At 35.6% G+C, this 22,447-nt stretch overlaps 1 protein-coding gene across 4 annotated transcripts in view; it reads right to left on the bottom strand.

Moving 5' to 3' along the window:
* The window catches only part of LOC123552029 (transmembrane protein 45B-like), a 39,453-nt gene extending 17,321 nt beyond the window's left edge, over positions 1-22,132 (bottom strand). The window contains exon 1 of one of the 4 annotated variants that reach the window (XM_045341404.2): positions 22,025-22,132. The gene's annotated coding sequence lies outside the window, so the exon portion shown is untranslated. Of the gene's footprint in view, positions 1-80; positions 497-8,623; positions 8,769-22,024 lie in introns of those variants that run through there. The other 3 variants (XM_053541555.1, XM_045341408.2, XM_045341406.2) reach the window with 3 other exon arrangements.
* Positions 22,133-22,447: the final 315 nt, after the last annotated feature.

Raw genomic sequence — 22,447 nt, forward strand, 5'->3', positions numbered from 1 at the left:
ACTGAACAAAAAAATGAACTTCAAAATATAAAATAATAACCCAATTGAAAATTAACTGTTAAATGAAAACATAAACAAACCGCTTCCATTACATGCGTATTCCAACAGTTAAACTATGGTCAGTTTTTCTTGCAGAGCAGGCACTTGGATACAACTATATCTTTGGTAAACTATATAGATGGCTTCCTCAAATGCATTAATATTACATCCCTGATTTAAGAATCTCAGAATTTCATATAATTAACATACTCAAAAGCAAAGTACAGTCATATAAATAGGTAAGCGAAATTAGTGTCCTTGATGTCGCAAACAACCATCATTATATAACTATTTATAATACTTTTTATTATCCAGCTTTTAATGACTCATCCTTATCATAAATAAACAAAAGTTTACACTACTTTATCTTGTTTTGTAAAACAAATCAAGATAATGATGTAGGAAGAAATTAGAAACACTTCTCAACATGTGACAGATTGTTTCTCAATATATCCCAAACAAAACAATGAAGACTATCCGAGAAAAGTTTTGTTTTTTGCGGACAATAAAACAATAGAACAATATTTTTCTCATTAAAGCATGTGACTGTCCAATGTGGTACTGACTGAAGTGAAAAACCATTTGTAAATACAAACAAAATAAATACATCCTATTTTTAGAACATATAAATCTTGGAAAAGCTGTGTTAAGTCTTTGTGATAAATGTCATAAATCCAATCACTCTATTTTGACAAGAAATCTCCCATTTCTGACAACTATTTTTGTCTAAATGCAGTTTTCAAATGAAATTTCTTACTAATGTCCAACTGGATACTCCAATCAATAGCATGTCAAAATACAGGCTGGCAGCAGCTGGTAAAAAAATATACTCTATACTTTCCCACACACTTCTGATGTTATCTTTTAATCTATATCTTACTTATTTTCCAATCATATGAAGTACAATCAGATTTTATTGGGAATATTTTCATTGCGTGCAGTCACAACACAAGTCCTTTACAGTAATTACGACTTACTCGGAATCATGTCACTTTTAATTCCCCGTCAGATAAAATATGATTGGATCAATAAATAAGTTACTTAAATTCTAGTACTGACGGTAATATGAACTCTCTATGAAATAGCTTGTCGCATAGAAACGCAGTATCTTTTTAAATTAATTTCTAAAGTACCGCACTGTCTCTCCAGACATTAGAAATTCATCTCCTCCTATATAATTTATACAAATTAATTCTAAAACGATAATTTTCTTATAATATTATTACTATTCAGTCAGTGGTCCTTACCATGTAAACAATTTACTTCTTAAAATACTTACATATGTTATTTTCAATCTGAGGTACTTTAGGTAAAACAGCTGTATATTTCTACCCATTTTTCCTGAATTTCAATTTTTTTTCTTAACAGTCGATTTTTTTTTCAGTTTAATTTCTAATAATGACCCTTCTAACTAGATACTTTGATCCATTCAATCAGTCAATAAAAAACAAAATATACTGAAAGTAATTCCTGAGAAACATGCTCACATGCAAAATTATCACAAAACTTCAATGTAAAAATCTAGGGGCAAAATTTTGCAAATGTGTAATATGCAACATATATGCCATGTTAGGTGTCATATAATCGTGTGAAGTTTAAAAGCATTTAGCCTAGTAATTTCTGAGAAACCTGCTTACATGCAAAACAAAATGATTAACCTGAAATTTGATGCTGAAAAAGGGCAAAATATTGACAAATCTAAAGCCAGAGTTATGTAACTTGTCCTAGGAAGTCACCTCATGATGCAATCAAAGGGTGATAACAAAAACTGTAACTATTTGAAACATTTCAAAATGTCCAGCTGAAAATGGACAACTTTGCTGGAAAGCTTAGATTATTATTGTTATCGCTAAGTACTAAGCTTTTCTCAGGGCAATTTCGAGCACTAATGCAAAATATTGCCCTTAAACATTTTCGGGAAATGAAAAAAAAATATCTAGAGTATTTTATTTCTTGCTGAAATGTTTTCAGAATCATGCACAATTATTTTTAATATAAATGATTTTATTAATTAATACTTTCTGTAAGTAACTAAGCAACAACACATCACCTTTAAAATGTATGTTAAATTAACTTAAAGTCTAGATAGATCATAAACTGTGTCCAGGAAGCCACGGTTTATCACAGAAATTTATCATGTTATGAACATACTTCAGGACATAATATATTAAATTTAAAAATTAAATATAAGTACAAGATGGCACTGTTACAGTCTGTACTAGACATAAATTTGCAAGTAAACAATGCGTTATATAAGTGGTCAAACTACAAGTGAAAAATAAACCTACCACAACAGCTGAGCTGAGGTTAAAACAAGGAGCTGCGTTTTCAAACACCAATATCATGCACCCCCCACCCCCAAGAAGAAATTGACCAAAGATGTGAATTTTTTGAGGGTTTAAGTCTAAGGGAGAAAATCATATGATGGTCAAGTGGTAATCTATATGTAGGTTCGTTTGTAGGTCATGCCACATTAGTTTTGTTGAGTGCGTGTATGAACTACATTGTGTCATTTATGTTAGCTGCAGGACCAAAAATTTTGTTTATTAACCCTTACCCTGCTGAATTTCTATAATGAACTTGTCCATCTTTCAATTTGGGCAGTACCATTAACTGTTGAAAGGGGTGCAAACTATAGTGTAATTTCTAGAGCGACGCAGCCGGGCGCCCCACCCTGCCCTTTTGAACTGCCGCCATGCTGCCCTTAAAATGTGCCCTCCTACCTTTGATCTTTTGCTAAATTCCGCCATTTATCCTGTAGACATGCCTGGCCGATTTTTTTATCAGCAAATTATGTCACGGCGAGTGCACACAGGCAACAAGAATCAGTGAAGTGTTAACACTAATTGATAAAGAGTATTGATCCTGTGTACTGTCAAATTGGCGCCAATTAATGTATTGCCCGTAAGCTGCCAGCTGATTACCGAGCACGTGAAAAATGCCCTGTAAGATTTCTTCATGCAAGCCTTAAATTCGACAATTGTTTAGTACATAATAAGAATACACCAATGTAGTATGATCATACCGTAATTTCAACCGGAAAATGCACAAATTTTAATGAATTACGAAAGCAAAAGTAAGTTTAGAATGTCCCTTCACGATTCTAATTACACCCGATGTTGTATGCAATTTTTCCATAATTCTTCAAAAAAGCTCACTATAAGCATATTTTTTTTATGATAAGTAACATCAAAATCTGAGGAACTATCTCTGGTTTACCCAAATGGATCAAATAAACTGAGTAAAAACCACTTTCAGACGATATTCATAAAGTGTACCAGTATCCGGATAGTACATTTTGAATATGTTTTTTACAGACTTTTTTAGCAATTTTCTGTTAATGAAATATATTAACAATAGACCTAATCAATATAACATGACTTTTGATAAGTACATGTATTTGTTTATAAATGTAACCTAGATGAAACAGACCTTTTTGATATGTTGTAACATGATTTTGGTTTCAAACTTAAATGGCATATAAAATAATTATGATATACATGTAATAAGCTGACATCCTATGGGACATTTTTTAGGAAAAAAGCTTGAATGTTTTGACCAGAAATATAAAGTAATGTAAAAACTCTTTGTAAACTCTGTTACTGGTCTTAGGAAGATACCTTTTACCACTTTATTCTTTGATAAGTGTACAGTAATCATAAATGTAATGAATATAATATTAACTTTATAGATAAACATATAGAAACGCAACTACGGTAACTTTCCTGTTAAAAACAGCACCCTGCCCTTTTTTGGCAGCACCCTGCCCTTTTAGAGCTGAGACTACAAATAACATTAAAACTAAGAAGTTACTGACTGAATGGTGAACAGTGCAGATCATGATCAGACAGCATGGATGTGCAGGCCAATCATGATCTGCACTGGTCGCAAAGGCAGAATCAATCGTGTCCAGCATGATAACAGTTAAAGTTTTAAGTTTAAAGGTGAAGGTCATATGAAGGTCATGGTCATTTATATATAGATCAGTCTTGCCACAAGAACAGCTGAGTGTGAGTATGAATTAAATCAGGTCATTAATGTGGGTTGTAAGCGATCTGGTTCTTACAGACAGACAAACGGACAGTATGCTCGCTATATGTCTGGGGGCATAAAAAAAATAAGCTAATTCCATCCTCTGTCACAATATAAACATGTCAAAGCAAATGAAACTTGAATGTTCACTCTACTTAAAGCGCAGACACTCAAGACTTAGTATTCGCAATTTTGACTAATTCAAGGGTCATAACTCTGGGGACACTTATTCAAACTGGTTGGTTATCAAACGTGGCTTAGATTTTATAAAGATACCCATTCTGTAGATAAAGAAAAAGCACTCTAGTCGATGAGAGGACACAGTCCATTTTTGCAATGTTGATAAATCCTGTGGCCATTACCCTAGGGATACAAAGCCTATCTAGCTAGATGACCTAGTTTTTTTAAGAGATACTTCTATATATATATGGTTTTATTTCAAGAAAAATATTTTTAATTAGTAATTGTCAATTTTAAGTAATTCAAGGCCCACAACTCAAGAGCTACTCGGACTATCTAGCTGCTGAGATATTTTTCCCATGAACTTTCTGACCTAGTTTGGTGAACTGCTCAAGTCAGAGTGTTGACAACGTCTGTGGATGCCACCCACTTTCCCCTCACCCAGACCCTTCCCCCATACCCTGTCATTTGTGTTCATATAAAACAAGCAGTCTGCTTCACAGGCATATAAACACTGGGAAGAACCTTGTTTTTAGACAAGATATGCACTCAAATTTTATTAATTCTATTTCAGACTGTAATGCAAAATAAAAGTGAAAGCACATACATCAAAACAGATTTCACATCTAAATAATAATTATACTGAAAGAGCATGCATCAAATAAAATGTTGTCAATTATCTCTTGTAGCTGGATCCATAATATAAACATTATCACTGTATTCTCCCCTGTGTCTGGTAGTGAGCACTTTGAGGCCTGTAACCACATCATCTTTCAGGAAATTCATTAAACAAGTGCTTTCCCAGAAAGTGAGAAGCATGTTAAATCTTCATTATTTTCAAGAACTATAATGGAGAATATGAACATAGATGGCTTTGTTAATGGAAACTGTCTGGTTTTCTGTTACATTCATCAAGTTTTGTCAAATAAAAACACGCTTCTGACACACTTGATGTAATCATAAATAGACGAGAGCTCAGCAGAATTTCAAAAATTGAAAATGTCCTAAATGTGATAAACACATGATATATCTGCAGACAAAAATAGATTGGTAGTACTGAAATAAAGGAGAAACCAGCGTGCATAGCTGAATGCTTACAATTCAGAGTTTTTTCATGTAATTTTTTAAAAATATTTGCATAATAATATTTCTTGGTTTTGCACATTTTTTCAACAGTCTTTCTGTTACACACTATGGCTGTCCGAGTGAGCTTATATTCCGCTATCAGTTACTGTACTTAATTGTAACAATTTTGTATAGTTAGAGGATTCAAACTGTTTAGTGTCATACTATTTAAATATTTCATTCTTTAACAGGTGTGCCTAGTATTGAATATTTAGGAAGAACCCTATCTGCATGTTGGCATGTTAAATAAATAAAACAAAAACAGACCTTTCGTAATTATCCTTGTTATACATAGAAGTTTCAGTGACTCGCATAATAATCAAGGGGAGCAACTTGGTATCAATGGTACCTACCGCCCGTCACAAAAAAACCCACATGCATCAGACAGATAACAAAGATGTGACACAAGTTGCCTTTTTTCAAATTGCCACTGAGAAGTGAACGTGTTACTTCCCGAGTCATAGTCTTTTAGATGTCTACCAACTGAGCTACCTGAACAGTATATATTTACACTTATGCTAGCTTTTATTTTAAATCAAAATTGTACACTACTATTTCCAAGGTGAAGTTATTGTTGTATGATACCCAACATGAATGATTCATCCCAGAACAAAGCTGTATATAACATAGAGTAAAACAGCTACTGCTGAAGGGTCAAAGACCCCATCCCCACCCCACAGGACAAAAACAAGAACTTGAACATAAAGAAATGATAGTTTCATATACAGAAGACAGTTTTAAAATGTTAATAGTAAAACAATACAAACTAGAAAATGCTTTTGTAAAAAAGCGCATGTCTCCCCCAATACACAGTCCTATAGGCAAGAAGTCAATAGGGGTCAGGAGCGAAAGTCAAAGAGACACTGATGGTTGGCTGCAATAGGGATTATCTACTTGGCATGTCCAGTCATCCAGCTAAATTTCAACACTCTTGGCCTAGTGGTTCTCAAGTCACTGTTCAGGCTCCTGTGACCTTGACCTTTGATCAAGTGACCTCAAAATAAATAGGGGTCATCTACTCTGCATGTCCAATTATCCTATTAAGTTTCAACATTCTAGATCAAGTGGTTCTCAAGTTATTTCCAAAAAATGATTTTACATGAACAGGCCACTGTGACCTTGACCTTTAATAGACTGACCCCAAAATCAATAGGGGTCATCTACTCTGCATGTTCAATCATCCTATGAAGTTTCAACGTTCTGGGTCAAGTGGTTCTCAAGTTATTGATCGGAACTGGTTATCAATGTTCAAGCCCCTGTGGCCTTGACCTTTAACGGAGTGACCCCAAAAACAATAGGGGTCATTTACTCTGCATGAACAATCATCCTATGAAGTTTCAACATTCTGGGTCGAGAGGTTCTCAAGTTATTGATTGGAAATGGTTTTCCATGTTCAGACCCCTGTGTCCTTGACCTTTAATAGAGTGATCCCAAAATCGTCAGGGGTCATCTACTCTGCATGACCAATCATCCTATTAAGTTTCAACATTCTGGGTCAAGTGGTTCTCAAGTTACTGACCAGAAATGGTTTTCAATGCTAATGCCCCTGTGACCTTGACCTTTAACAGAGTGACCCCAAAATCGATAAGGGTTATCTACTTTACATGTACAATCATCCTATGAAGTTTCAACATTCTGGGTCAAGTGGTTCTCTAGTTATTGATCGGAAATGGTTTTCAATGTTCAGATCCCTGTAACCTTGACCTCTAATGGAGTGACCCCAAAATCAATAGGGGTCATCTACTCTTCATGACCAATCATCCTATGAAGTTTCAACATTCTGGGTCAAGTGGTTCTCTAGTTATTGATCGGAAATGGTTTTCAATGTTCAGGCCCCTGTGACCTTGACCTTTGACGGAGTGACCCCAAAAACAAGGGGTCGTCTACTCCAGCAGCCCTACAACCCTATGAAGTTTGAAGGTTCTAAGTCAAATGGTTCTCCAGTTATTGCTCAGAAATGAAGTGTGACGTACAGACGGACGGACAAGGCAAAAACAATATGTCTCCCCCAGAGGGGGGGAGACATAAATAAGGAAATGCCATGGTAACTGCATTTTTCCACATATTTTTTCTCAATAAAATCTAATTTGTACAGCTTAACAGACAAAGCTTACTCACGGGTGGTAAACGCGCAATCCAATTCCCACTGGGAATACGCTAAAAATGGGTTGTGCGACTTCCGGTGCTGGTGTTGCGCATCAATATGTACAAAATCGAGGTAGGTGGGTTTTTGTTTTTGTAAATAATGACACATTTACGAGTGCTTTCGAAAAAAAGCAAAATGCTATTCGACACAAAAATGAATAAAGATCATATGTGTGAAATACCAACTTATTAATTTAAGAATCAGCTCTGTTATCACGAAAACTCTGCTGGCTCGAGCTGTCAAAAAAGCATGGAATCATGAAAAATGCAAATTTTCTAACTCTTGTGCCTTCTTTCTGGAAATGTGATGCTTCTAATGATCAAACACGTGTAAAACAGTCATGGATATTACATACACTTGAATGAAATGTTGCTTTTGGGGGAAAGATTGGCAAAAAGTAATCAGAATGGGGTTGCGCCCCGGGAATGGAGTTGCGCGTATACATTATATACATTATGATGTATACGAGCAACTCCATTCGCGGTGCGCAACCCCATTCCCGATTATTTTTTTGTCCATTATGTCCCCGTAAGCAGGATCTGAAGCAAATAATTTTGATATTCGTTACTTCAAAACAGTTTAGTTATCATAAAAAGCATCAGATGTCCTCAGATTAGGCATATGAGGTCAGAAACTTCCATTTTTGTTGATTTCATACTTTTTTCACGCTTCTTGTCGCCTGAGTTTTCGTGATAATAGAGCCGAATCATAAATTACAAACCAGATATTTTACACATATGATGTATTATCATATTTGTGTCGAATAGCATTTTGCTTTTTTCGAGAAAATTTATTCTTGTCTCATACTAAGCAAAAACATTACTTCACATACCTCAATTTCGTCTTTTTTTACGCGCAACACCAGCACCGGACGTTGCGCAACCCATTTTAAGCGTATTCCCGGCGGGAATTGGATTGCGCGTTTACCACCCGTGTTACTGCAAAACATGCAAGGTTTAACAAGAGTATATTCTGAAAGAGGATGGTATCATTTTATTCTGTAGCTTTTAACTAACCACTGCACTATTTTTCTGTTAACAATTTTGATTTACTGGGTAGATAATGTTTTATATTTAAATCTATGACTTTCTGTTCAATTACCTGTTCAAAGTTACCCAGAATGCCACTTCCACTTACAAATGGACCATCCTGTCCTTGATCTGTCAGACCTATAGATGTAGTTTTACTCTATTACTACACATACATAAATTTCCAATTTATCTTACTTTCCGCATCAATATTTCAAATTTAATTTCCAACAATGAAATATCTGTATCTGTTTGCTTTCTCCAATAATATGCACATTTATATATCACTGACACTTAATGACACATTATTCAAAATGGACAAATAGATCTTACTGATTTACTCTAAAATCCAATTTAACATTTTACCTACATACCGGTATATAATTATATATTTAAGTAATTAACATATTACTTTACATACCGGTTAGTTTTACTTTGGTAGAAGGATTCACCTACAATAGAAACTTCAGCCAACCATTTCAATTGTTTATTCTAGATATTGACCCTAGCAATAATACCATTGAGAAATAATAAATTAGGCATGACATGCCCAGTCATATGATATATAGTTAGTCCTACATTTTAAACCTTAAATATGTTCCTTCACAGTTACAGGATAACAGTATGTATACTGTTATCAGGTTTGCATGGTATTATTGGTCTGTCAAATATCTCTAAAAGACATTCTCACTGATCTTGATAGCACTGTAGAATGGTCGAATAGCCAATTATTCAACTATTTCCTCTGTCTGGTCCATTAGTTACAACACAAAAGATGGTACTGTGTCTTTCAATTTTGAACTACTAAAGAAAAAAAAAGCAATAAATAAAATAAATTATCCATTTCTTTAATTCAATTTTGAAAAATAAAGTAAGAATTGTGATCGAGAGCAAAATATTTATGTTCCCCATATATCTTTGTAAATTACAACACACTTCGAAATTATTTAGATTTATGGCATCAAAAAGGAAAAGGGGAATTTTTATACTAATAAACACGTTTACCTTCTACTTTAAATAAAGATGGAGTATGATTGGTTTCTTATGAACTGACACTGCTCAATCCAGTTAATGATTAATTAGGTACCAATCTGTCAAGAATAAAAGATTGTGTTTCATCAGAATGTATGAACTTACGTGATGTCCTTGGACAACCAACACTTTAAATTTGGATTTTGAGAACAAAATTTCTCATCCAACTTTCAAACCTTTAAAGTGCCAATTTTAGTAAATCTCATGATCATGATGATTGTACTTTAATATGCCTGGCCTACTATCAACACCAAACAATGTTGAGCATTAATTTATTTATAAATTTGAAAATTTTAGTTAATGGATTGTTGGACTGGCCTCTGCAATTTAACTTCCTAAGTTCTATACACACTGTTAATAAATTCATGCCCATTTTTCAGCTCAGCACCTGAGAACAATTTCATTTCGATGGGTCAGTGCAACACGGTCGTAACTCATTTTTTGAAAACTTTACAGGAGAAGCAAAAAATATTTTTGTATTCAAATGATGTAATGAAAAACAATACAATCTATATTATTTTTATCAAATAAAAACAATAACTACAATACTATGGGAAAAAATGTCAAAAAAATGTTCACTGAGGAGTTATTTGAAAGTTTTCCAGTTACGACCATGTTGCGCTGAAATGTGTGGAAATTTTGTCAAAAACTTAGTGCAACAAGGTCGTAACTAAATGATAACAAATAATTTATTGGAGATAATTCATAACAGAGATGTTTATTCAAAAGACTATTAAATCAGTATTTTTAAGCATATCCATTTATCTTTTTCTGTACTTTCAATGACTTGTTTTTGCTCGCAAAAATGTCCAAAAAATCATATATTATGTAGAAATAAAAATGTACTACTACAAAAACACATTTTAAATTATTTAAAAGTATTTTACAGTAAAAAGACAATAAGAGCTTGACTTGGTCCAAGATATTTGCATAGTTTACTGAACGTAGGCACTGAGAGTTTTAGTATTCAATGTTGTTTCAGTATTATACAGTAAATGGACATTATAAGAGGTTGACTGATCAAAGGTACTTGAATATTTTACTGAATTTAGGCACTGGGAGCCTTTATGGTCAAACTTATTTCATTATTTTACAGTAAAAGGACAATAGAAACTTGACTGGTCCAAAATATTTACATATTTTACTGAATATAGGCTCTGAGAGCTTTTATGGTCGAAGTTATTTCAGTATTTCACAGTCACTGTAAATGGACAATAAGTGCTTGACTGGTCAAAGGTACTTGAATATTTTACAGTATGTAGACACCGAGGGTCTTTAAAGTACAAGATATTTGCATATTTTATAGAATATAGGCAATATGAGCCTTTAAGGTCTAAGGTATTTGAATATGTCTGTGTTTAGTTATTAGATTTTCATCAAGAAATATGCACCGGTTCTGCAGCATAAATAATGCAGGCAACAGGAGCACAATACTATTCTGCAAAAGAACATGAGCATGCTTCTTGATACAAGTCTAAAAGTCTTTTTATTACATAAAAATCTACACTTAAACAATTTAAAGAACAATGTCATGATAAACACAACAACACAGTCACATGAAACTAAAATCAAAAATGATGCCATACACCTGATGTAAAATTTGAATGTCAGTATGGTCTGTTCCTGGAAAATTTTGTAATATATGTATGAAATGGCAGCCTCTGATTCATATTTTTTGTCTAAATTTTCAGGTATTAAGAGGGTCCCCACCTCCTGTTAGGTTGGTCAGGGGAGTCTCCCTCTGGAATATAGGTATAAAATGGAAGCCTTTAGTGCCTTTTGGGTCACAACTTTGAGGTACATGATGGGATACCTCCCTCCTGTTAAGGGGGTCAGGTGGATCTCTCCCTGGATTTTCTTTTTTAATATAGATATGAAATGGTGGCCTCAGGTGCAATTGGGTTTAAATGTAAAGGAAGAGAAGGGGATTTATTTTTTGTTGGGTTTAACGTCGCACCGACACAATTTTAGATCATATGGCGACTTTCCAGCTTTAATGGTGGAGGAAGACCCCAGGTGCCCCTCCGTGCACAATTTCATCACGAGCGGGCACCTGGGTAGAACCACCGACCTTCCGTAAGCCAGCTGGATGGCTTCCTCACGTGAAGAATTCTACGCCCCAAATGAGGTTTCGAACCCACATCGATGAGGGGCAACGACTGTAACCACTCGGCCACGGAGGCCCCTAGAGAAGGGGATATAAATGTAGAGAAGGGGTTCAGAGGGTTTCCCCCTAGAAATATTTTAAACATAGTTATGAAATACTGGCTTCTTGTGCATTTTTGGGTCTGAATTTTGAGGTACAAGAGATTAGCCCTCCCTCCTGTTAGTGAGACTCAAGTGAGGAGAGAGGGGAGGGGCTCTCCCCTGGAAATTTCTGTAATTTAGGTATGAAATGGTTGCCTCTTGTGCATTTCTGGGTCTAAATTTTGAAGTACAGGAGGGGATAACTCCTTCCTATTTGGTATAATACCTCCTTCCTATTTGGGGAGTGGGAAAGGGTCTCCTCTGGAAGTTTTTGAAATTTAGGTATGAAACTAGAGCTGCTTTTGAGAAAAGTGCATGTCTCCAACAACTGCCAAATCATCTGAATAGTAGTATAAGATCGGACGAGAAATATTCAAGTGTAAACCCTACACCCTATATATTCTTAATTCCCAATCAGACTTCCAGTGCTTTGATTATCAAAAACAACCCAATCAGACTTTCAGAGCTTTGATACAACCTAATCAGACTTCCAGTGCTTTGATTATCAAATACAATCCAATCAGACTTTCAGTGCTTTGTTTATCAAAAACCAATGTTTCAAGGGCCATACTTCCAAAGTGCCTGGGCTGATTTGGCTAGTTATCAAACTTGGCTGAGGACTTATTGTCAGACACATTTTTTTCAAGTTTGGGGAAGATCGGATGAGAACTGTTCGACTTAAAAAGAGTGTGGACAAGATTTGTGATAGACGGACGGATGGACAGACAGGAGTAAATCAATATGTCTCCCACCACACAGTGGTGTGGGAGACATATTGGCCTCAAGTGCATTTTTCCGTCTATATGTTGTGATATGGGAGGGGATACTTCCCTCCTGTTATGGGCTCGGGAGCATCTCCCCTCCTGGAAATTTTGAAATGCAGGCATGCAATGGTGGCCTCTGGTGCAGTTTTGGGTCTATATATTGAGAAAAATTATTTGTTTGCATGCAACTTCGATGAGTTTAAGTCACTGGGGGGTATAGGGGGAGCACGGGCCATGGCCCTTGATCAGCCAGGCCTTTATGTTGGTGTTTTGCAACATAAAAATCAAGTAAATCCTTCATTAAATTTAAATGTAAATGCTGGTCAATTCATTTATGTTTTAGTGGTTTAATGACTTATACAAATATTCGATATACCCAACAAAATCTTCTGTATATCCAAATAAAACTTACCGGAATACGAGCTTTACAAGCAGAACTCATGCTTCACTTATAGCACAGAAAAATTTCCACTTTTAATACTAACATTTTGTATTTTGCACAATTCATGGAAATATGCATACAAAAAGGAAAAATGTTATTTCATTGTTATCCTTTCACAGTTTTACATGAAACTTGCATAAAGGAAAGTTTATTTAATAATTACAAGTATAAAAAGGTGCCTTTTTTTAAGTCAAGACATTATGAATAGGGCTTCTGATGCTAAAAAATATTGAATTTGGAAGACGTTTTGCTGAGAAATAGTTAACAGAGTAAGTGTTTTGGTAAAATCCTAAACATGTTGGTCAATAAATTCTTAACACCACTTTACATTGATAAAATATGGTAACAATATTAATTTTGTAGTATTATAAATACCATTTTCTAAGTTGTTTAAAAACAAAAATAATCATTATTTATCATTTAACCATTGTAATATGTTACACTTTGTGAGTTACAACCATGTTGCACAGAAATTTCAAAGTGAAATAGCATACTAACTCTGTGCAACAAAGACGTATTTTGAGTTACGACCATGTTGCACTGACTGAAAGTGTCTTCCTGAGATACAACCTTTTGACAATTTTACTTTTATCACTTTAATTTTAAGAATGTGATTTAGATATTTTAACAAGTGATGTTTTTATGTTAAATAAGGCAAATTATGTAAAAAAGTGTATTTGGTAAAAAAATCAAGTTACGACCATGTTGCACTGACCCATCAATTTGTTTATAGTTTGAAAAAGTTTGTCTAACGTACTTTATAATCAAGTTTGCTTTAATTTATATTTATTTATCTCAAGCAGCATATGGACCATGTAAACAAGAGCACCGCCTTGCGGGTGCTGATGCTCATCTGATTTTTTTGTATAATAGAAATATTGTCCTACCCATGATTTTCTAAGTCTAAAAAGGGCCATCACTCTTGCAAAAAGCAGGATAGAGTTATGTTTCTTGATGTACAGTGTCCACTTATGATGGTGAAAAACTGTTGCAAGTTTTAAAGCAATAGCTTTGATAGTTTATGAGAAAAGTTGACTTAAACATAATATTCAACCAAGAAAATGATTTTTCTAAGTCCAAAAGGGGCAATAATTCTTGCAAAAAGCAAGATGGAGTTATGTTTCTTGATGTACAGGGTCTGCTTATGATGGTGAACAAGATTCCAAGTTTCAAAGCAAAAGCTTTGATAGTTTAGGAGAAAAGTTGACCTAAACATAAAACTTAACCAAGAAATCTGATATTTTCTAAGTACAAAAGGGGCCATAAATCTTGCAAAAAGCAAGATGGAGTTATGTTTCTTGCTATACAGGGTCAGCTTATGATGGTGAACAAGTATTCCAAGTTTCAAAGCAATAGCTTTGATAGTTTAGGAGAAAAGCTGACCTAAACATAAAACTTAACCAGGCAACGCCGACGCAGACGCCGACGCCGACAACCGCTCAAGTGATGACAATAACTCATCATTTTTTTTCAAAAAATCAGATGAGCTAAAAATGACATCATGGAAAATCATACTTCCAAGTTGGTCGGTAGTCTGGCTACCGACTAGATAATCTTTTTTTCTAGAAAAAATAATTCTGTTAAATATTCTGACTTTCATCAGTTTTGGCTCTGGTTATACCTTTGTTTTGAGAAGAAAAGGGCCATAATTATACAAAATTTGAAAAGCCTAAGGAGTTATCTCCTGTGAACAAAACACAGGGTCTGAACACAGACTACCAAGTCAAACAACAATTTTCTCTAACAACATATCCAAAGGCATTTCAGATTTTATTTCCATTAAAAGAACTGGTACTAAAACATCTTTATACCTTGGATTACACAGTCCATCAAACGACTAATGCGGAAAATGGATAAATTTTATTTCAGACATAAGAAAGATAAAAATAGCATGTCTACAGCAACCTTTGTTAACCTGAAAAAACGAGATCAAGGGACAAATTAAATCATCTTAAAGTAATTATATAGAGAACATTTTAGGTATGAAAGAACTAGGTGAGGAAAAGACACCAGTAACAGCAAACTTAAAACCGAAAAACTTTTCAGTCTCATCAAAAATGACAAACAGGACACCCTGGGAATCCTACACTATTTGATAGAACTTCAAGCACCACCAAAACAGAAAACATATATTAAACAGACAGTTCCAATCCATATTTACTCCCATGTCACCATTTACCTTTCTCAGTCTTGTCTCTCACCTATTCCCAACATTAATCTAGCTTCTACTTTTTCTTTCAGAAAATAATATTACAATTATGCCATACATAAAGTAAATGTGATGTAATACCACTATTCAAGAAGGGAGACAAGGAAGACCCTGCAAATTGTAGACCTTTTTCTTTAACATGTATTCTTTGAACATGTAGAGTTTTCGAACATATCGTGGCCTCCAATGTAACAGCTCATATTAATAAAAACAACATTCTTTATGATTTACAGCATGGTTTGTGAGACACAGCTTCTACAACTACTGGTAGTTGATCATCTGGCAAGAAATACGAGAAAAGACAACTTTATTAGATTTTAGTAAAGCATTTGTTAAGGTCAGTCATCTAAAACTTTTATATAAATTACAGGAACATGGCGTTAACAACACAAGTCTTTTTTCAATAGACCTGTAGAACCCAAACAGTCGTATTAGAAGGTGATTCTTCAACAGAGGTCCCAGTTTTAAACATCCAGCATACCACAAGGATCAATTCTTGGCCCTTACTTTTTCCTTTATATATAAGTGACCTACTCTGCGAAATAAGATCTCACAACCACCTAGTGGTAGAGCGCCGCTTCGAGTGCGGGAGATCGTGGGTTGGATCCCTGGCCACGTCATACCAAAGACGTAAAGGACAGTACTAGTAGCTTCCTCGACTGGTGCTCAACATTAAGAGGATAGTGCTAGGACTGGTCAGCCTGGTGTCAGTATAATATAACGTATCTACAGCATGATATTCCAGTGAGGCAGCACTATAAAGTTGGGTATTGTGCTCATTGCTACGTTTATATGATTGAAAAATTGTTGAAACTAGAAATTTGTCCATGGGACACAGATGCCCCCACTACATGACATTAAAATGACAATTTTTTCCCAGGTCAGAAGCCATAACTCCTACACTACTATATAAATCCGGACGCGAAACCCCTGGTGCATAATTGCACATGCTGACCAACATTCCTGTAAACTTTGGTGATTCTAGGTCAAATACTTTTGGAGCTACGGGCAACACAACATTAAAATGACCGATTTTTAACTAAGTCAGGTGCCATAACTCCTACATGACTGAATGAATCCGGATGCAAAACCCCAGGTGCACAACTGCACATGCTGACCAACATTCCTGTAAACTTTGGTGACTCTAGGTCAAATACTTTTGGAGCTATGCACGACACAACATTAAAATGACCAATTTTTAACTAAGTCAGGGGCTATTATACTCCTACAAGACTGAATGAATCCGGACATGAAACCCCAGGTGCACAACTACACATGCTGACCAACATTCCTGTAAAGTTTTGTGACTCTATGTCATATACTTTTGGAGCTAGGTGCGACACAACACTAAAATGACCAATTTTTACAAAGTCTGGGGCCATAACTTCTACATGACTGAATGAATCCGGACGCGAAACCCCAGGTGCACAACTACACATGCTGACCAACATTCCTGTAAAGTTTTGTGACCCTACGTTAAATACTTTTGGAGCTAGGCGGGACACAACATTCTCAGAAGGACGGACGGAAGGACAGACAGACAAGGGCAAATCTATATGCCCCCCCAAAGTGGGGGCATAAAAAGACGTTAACTCCTAACACACATACACACACAAAATAACATGACAAGTTTGTTTGCAGATGACACTGCCGTAATTTAGCAATTAAAAATATGCCTGACTGCCAGACTCTCCAAGATGATTTAGACAAGCTGGTCAAATGGGAAGAACTTTGGGACATGGAATTTAATCCAAGTAAATGTGTTGTTTTAAATATAACTAAAAGGAGGCAATCATTTTCTTTTAATTACATGTTACATCATTGGACATATTTTAGAAGCAGTTGACAGCCCCAAGTATTTAGGAGTGAACATATCAGCAGACCTATCAATGGAATAAACATATAGACAAAATTACTATAACCTTTAGCATGCTAGATAAATTGTCGTCTGCATGAAATGTCGTCTGCTAAAATTGTAAAGTTCATTCAATTCGCTCCAAAATTGGAAGAAATATTGTCAGAGTAGCAAACAGCTTGGAACCTGATCAGACGCCGATTTAATCGGCGTCTGATCTGGTTCCAAGCTGTTTGCAAAGGCTGTTAAATTCGCCTGCAGCAGGCTAAGGGATAATGCTAATATAACTCTTGGCTTCCTTCACAGAAACATTCAGAAGAAAAACCAAAACATCAGAGAAGTTGCCTACAAAACACTAGTTAGACCACAGACTTCTTCTGTCTGGAGCCCTCATCCACAATCAAATATAATCAAGGTAGAAGTTTTAACACAGAGCAGCCCGTTGGCATTGGGTTAAATTAACTATTCTTGTTATGACAGTGTCACCAGCATGCTACATGAACGTCTTGGTGGAAGACATTACGAGACCAAACTGACAATGTTTAACAGTTTTACAAAATTATGTGCAGTTTGGCGGCAGTGCCAGTTCCATCATATCTTGTGGTGCCCTTGAGAATGATATGCCACATGCACCCCCTTTCCTTCAGGCAAATTTACACCTCTGCCAGCTATTACAATTATTCCTTCTTTTCTTACACAGTCGTTCTTTGGAACAACCTACCCAGTACTACCATCTTGATATCTGACATAGAGGGGTTTAAGCGTAGTCTTAGCCCCTCTCTCATTTCAATTTACTCCCTATTGGGACTCGAACCCCAGACCTCATGATCCTTAGGCGGAAACTCTTAACCATGACACTAAAGGGTTAATCCAACAGCAAGGCTGTTGAAAGTGGCCTATAAACCTACTATCACAAGAAGATCTCCATAAATTAGAAACATGGGAAAGAGTCTGGCAAATGGAATTTAACAGTGACAAATGTTAAGTCCTTAGAGTAAGTAGGAAGAGAAATCCCATTATTTATCCCTACAGATTACACAACACAGAGTTAAAGTCCACCTCATCAGCTAAGTACCTAGGAATAACTATCTCCAATGATTTGAACTGGTCACAACATATAGAGAACATAACCTCTAAGGCAACCTCTTCCCTTCGATTTATCAAGAGAAATGTCAAGACAGACAACATTAAGGTTAATTTAACCGTTAAACAAGCCGCATACACCACCTACGTCCGCCCCAAGTTAGAATACTGTTCAAGTGTGTGGCATCCCTGGCAGAAATCTCTCACCCATAAACTTGGAACAGGTCCAAAGGTCAGCAGCTAGGTATGTAATGAATGACTACAACTACACAAGCAGTGTAACTGAAATGTTGAAATCCCTAGAATGGAAAACACTCCAGTATCGCAGGTTAAACTGTTCACTACTTTTGTTTTACAAAATAAGGACCCAGACCGTCGCAACTGACCACGGTTACCTGACCCCCACTAGAAATCTGAACTACTTGATCCCTTATTCCAGCACCCAATACTTTGCCAACTCTTATTTCCCTAGAACCATCTGTCTCTGGAACTCCCTCCCCACATCAGTCAAAGCTAGCCCCAGCCTCAGTATCTCTAAGGAGAGGCTGGTGGTGGTCACTATGTAATTCTTTCATTCTGTCCTATTTTAACTGTAGCATACTGTCCTTTTATCTTTTACTATTAATACTGTAATACACTAAATTTCTGTAACAACTGTCTCTCTGACAGCGCCGACCAGTCATAATCGGAAACCAATTGTTGGTTGTACCGATGTAGTTGTAGACTACACTTCTCCCTCTTTAATTTTCAGAGCTAACTAGCCTTCCAGAATGACCCTCTACAGGGTTCCCACCAGACTTTTAGTGACTGTGGGGGTTTTTATACCCCCTAGGTCATTAAACTGGGGGTGAAAGTAGGGGGTTTTGATATTTAGATTAATAGAACTTCATTTCTACTATTATTATAAAATTTAAGGGTTTAGTGCAAAACTAGTTTATTTCATACTTTAAACATAATAGTTTTGCACAAAGCTCTAGCATTATTAATGTTGACATGTATTATTAAAATACAATAAAACTAATTACAGGTGCCCGTCTAGTCTTGGTGCCCATACTGGCGCCGGCCCCTTAAAAAGAAGAAAAAAAAAGTTAAAAACCACTGTTTTAATCTAAAAACGAAAAAAACAATTTTTTTGAATTTTTTTTCCTATATAATTTTATACTCTTACATGGAAAAGGTGCTTGTGTTACTGTAACGCTATGGAAGTTTACTAGTGTCGCGAAATTGGTCCTGTCGCACTTTAAGTGCATTTCGGTAAATTGTATTACTATACAGCAGTCTATGTAAAAGTCAGAGGTATTTCCGTAGGCGAGTGACGTCATACGGCCATATAAATACACACTGCGCATCCAGTTTGGGCAGATCGTCCTGGGAGCTCAAAGAGTGCACATCGAAGAGAAACTGGAGAAATAATTTATAATAAATAAGCCATAATTACAACTGGGACTTTGGTAATAATAATTTAGGTGAGGCACCCTACATATTTGCAGCTTCGGCTACATCCTCTGGGTGCCTCTGTAGCAATTTTTAGTGTCGTCGTGTAAAACATGTTGGCTTAAGTCTGAACCTGGTAGTCTGAGACAAGGTTTAAAACATAGTTGAGACAAGGTAAACAGTGTTTAGACAAAATTGTTAGTTTTTGACATTTGGGTTGAATTATTTTAAGTTGGACCTAGGTGGTGTGGAAAGGTCAGCTTCAACTGCAGCTATGCTCAATTTGGGTTCCGATCCATAACCACTCTAGGTCGAGTGGTTGTGACAGTTTTAAACGACCTTTTAAACGCTGGGTAAAGGTCATAAAGTTTGTTGTTCAAACAGCTGGGTACAATAGGACAGCATAGAATTATGTTATCTGTTGATTTTATTGATTAATGGTTCAACAAACATTACAAATCTTGTCAAACATCAGAAGCAAACTAGCTTAAGGAAAATTCTTGATACCGTTAAAATCAAAGCAGAAGCTAGGAAATTATATATATTCAGTTTATAATTAGTCGCTAGTGTAACACGTGACACTAGACAAGCTGTGGAACACCAAATGTCGGTCAGTACCATGCAGCTATGTTGCTGTTTACACATCGGCATTTAGAAAACAGAAACAAATATTCTACTGATACAACTTAAATACTTACATTTAGATTCAAACCAAGAACAGCATAGGTTTCTACTTGTTGCAAAAAAGGCGCTGTCAATGTTATTTGCATGTGTCTAGAAAAGTGGCTTTGATTAATGTTTTAAATTATTTAAGTTGTGACTAGGTGAAAAGATTGTGTTTACTAAATTTATAATCATGATGTGTAATGGCAGTAAGGAGCCTTCTGTTCTGAATGGACATTTGTTGTTCCACACGTGGTCAGTAAACTCCATAGGTTACAGCACACAGCACTTTTCATGTAAGAGTATTCACGCTCCAGATTAAGGTGTAGTGTTGTTACCCTTTATGAATTTATAATTTTTGAACTACTACCAAGGGGCATAATCCTATATAATTTTTTTTTTGGTTACAACTGCGTATGACCTAATTCAAGATAAAAAAGGGCTGAAGTAAAGTTTTCAAAACCATAGTAATTAGAAGGCGTATCTGCACTTACAGTGTTATACAGAAGGGTCACTACACTTATTTTATAGGTTAAGGCTATTGTCACAGACAGTTTTTTCGTTTTGCAAAACTATGATTTTCATTACGCCCTTATAATTCTGAGGCGTCGATATAGGGATTTTTGTTTTTCAATTTTTTTTTTCATTTTAGGATTAAAACAGTGGTTTTTAACTTTTTTTGAGGGGGCGGCACCCATATGGGCACCAAGATTGGACGGGCACCTGTGAAACTAATATCAGAAATATTTTATTACTTTTGTTTACATGCTATGCAATTACCATTATTTGTTGCTGACGTATCAGTCTTTGATATTAATGATTCATACATAACACCTTTCAGCTCGGCTGTTAACATCGCCTGCCCTAGCTGTTTATCAAATTAATCAGTTAGTTTAGTTTGGTTCTTTTTCTCGCATGTGCAGACAGCAATCGATTATGTCACTCAAAAGTCAAAAAAATACCACGTGTCAGACTGTCGCTACAATTTTCTATTCATAACTTGCGCATTAAATATTTAACACAGAACCAGTCGAGTAACACCCGGCACGACTAAAAATAGACACTGGAATTCCACAAACTGTTCATTTTTCAGCTACTTTCGGATTGACTGCATTGTATGTTTGCTGTTGTTTTGATCTAGAACAATTTAGCAACTTCCTGGTTGGCAACTTAATTGCGTGATAATAAGTACAGGAGCTATTTTCTGTACGTTTCAGATCGACATTCATGCGTGAAAAACGTACATATTTACATGAATGGGAACCCTGCCTCTATGCAGCTGCTCAAAGCACGAGTCCATCAAACATCCTTGTCGCCATTAAAGTAAACCCTTGGAGAGAAATTACCAAGCTCTCTACTAAGGCTTAAACCCTGGACCTCTTGATCTGCTGGCAGACACTCCAACCATGTTGCTAAAGTCCTTAAGAGTTAACCCAACAGCAGACCTATAAACCTACTATCAGTATCCCTTTTAAATTTAATACAGATGTTTCAAGACTTTGAGATATGGCAGTACTAGAAGATAAACATAATAAATCAACATCAGAGATGTTCCTGAAGTACACGACTTGATTATGACATGTGACCGCAATACAGTACTATCTCTTTCAAATTTTATTAACTTTAGTATGAATATTTTTGGGTACGAATCGGCTGTCAAAAGCTAGGACTTCGCAGTTTTCCTAAAGCAGTTTCAATAGAGAACAACTAAAGTACAGAAAAATAATGTTTAACGATATACATACCTGTATTCAATTAATTAATCATTAAAGTACTTTCCTTTGCGAAGTAAAATGACAACTGTTTGCGGACGTGAATAATTTCATGTTCGTAATGTTTGGGTTGTGTGTCACGTGACTTTTGACGCTTCTAAATCTCGTCATTCGTACCGTAACGGTGGGCTAAGGGTACATCTGCTGGAGTTGATAGAATTGACGTGGACTGCTTACATATAAGAATCTTTATTTTGAGTCGGTTTTTTAAACATATAGCATTAGCATTTTGCTATTTTCCGACTATAAATCTAAAGACAATAAAACATTTCAAAATCAAAAAACAGTAGATCTAGGGTTTTTTTTGTTGTTTTTTGTTTGTTTTTTTTTATACATAATTTATTTTAGGTCGATTGTGAAGGAAGTTCTACAACTTATATAAATCACCCTCGACAC

This window comes from Mercenaria mercenaria, chromosome 4 (genome assembly GCF_021730395.1).
Source record: "Mercenaria mercenaria strain notata chromosome 4, MADL_Memer_1, whole genome shotgun sequence".
Lineage (NCBI taxonomy): Eukaryota > Metazoa > Mollusca > Bivalvia > Venerida > Veneridae > Mercenaria > Mercenaria mercenaria.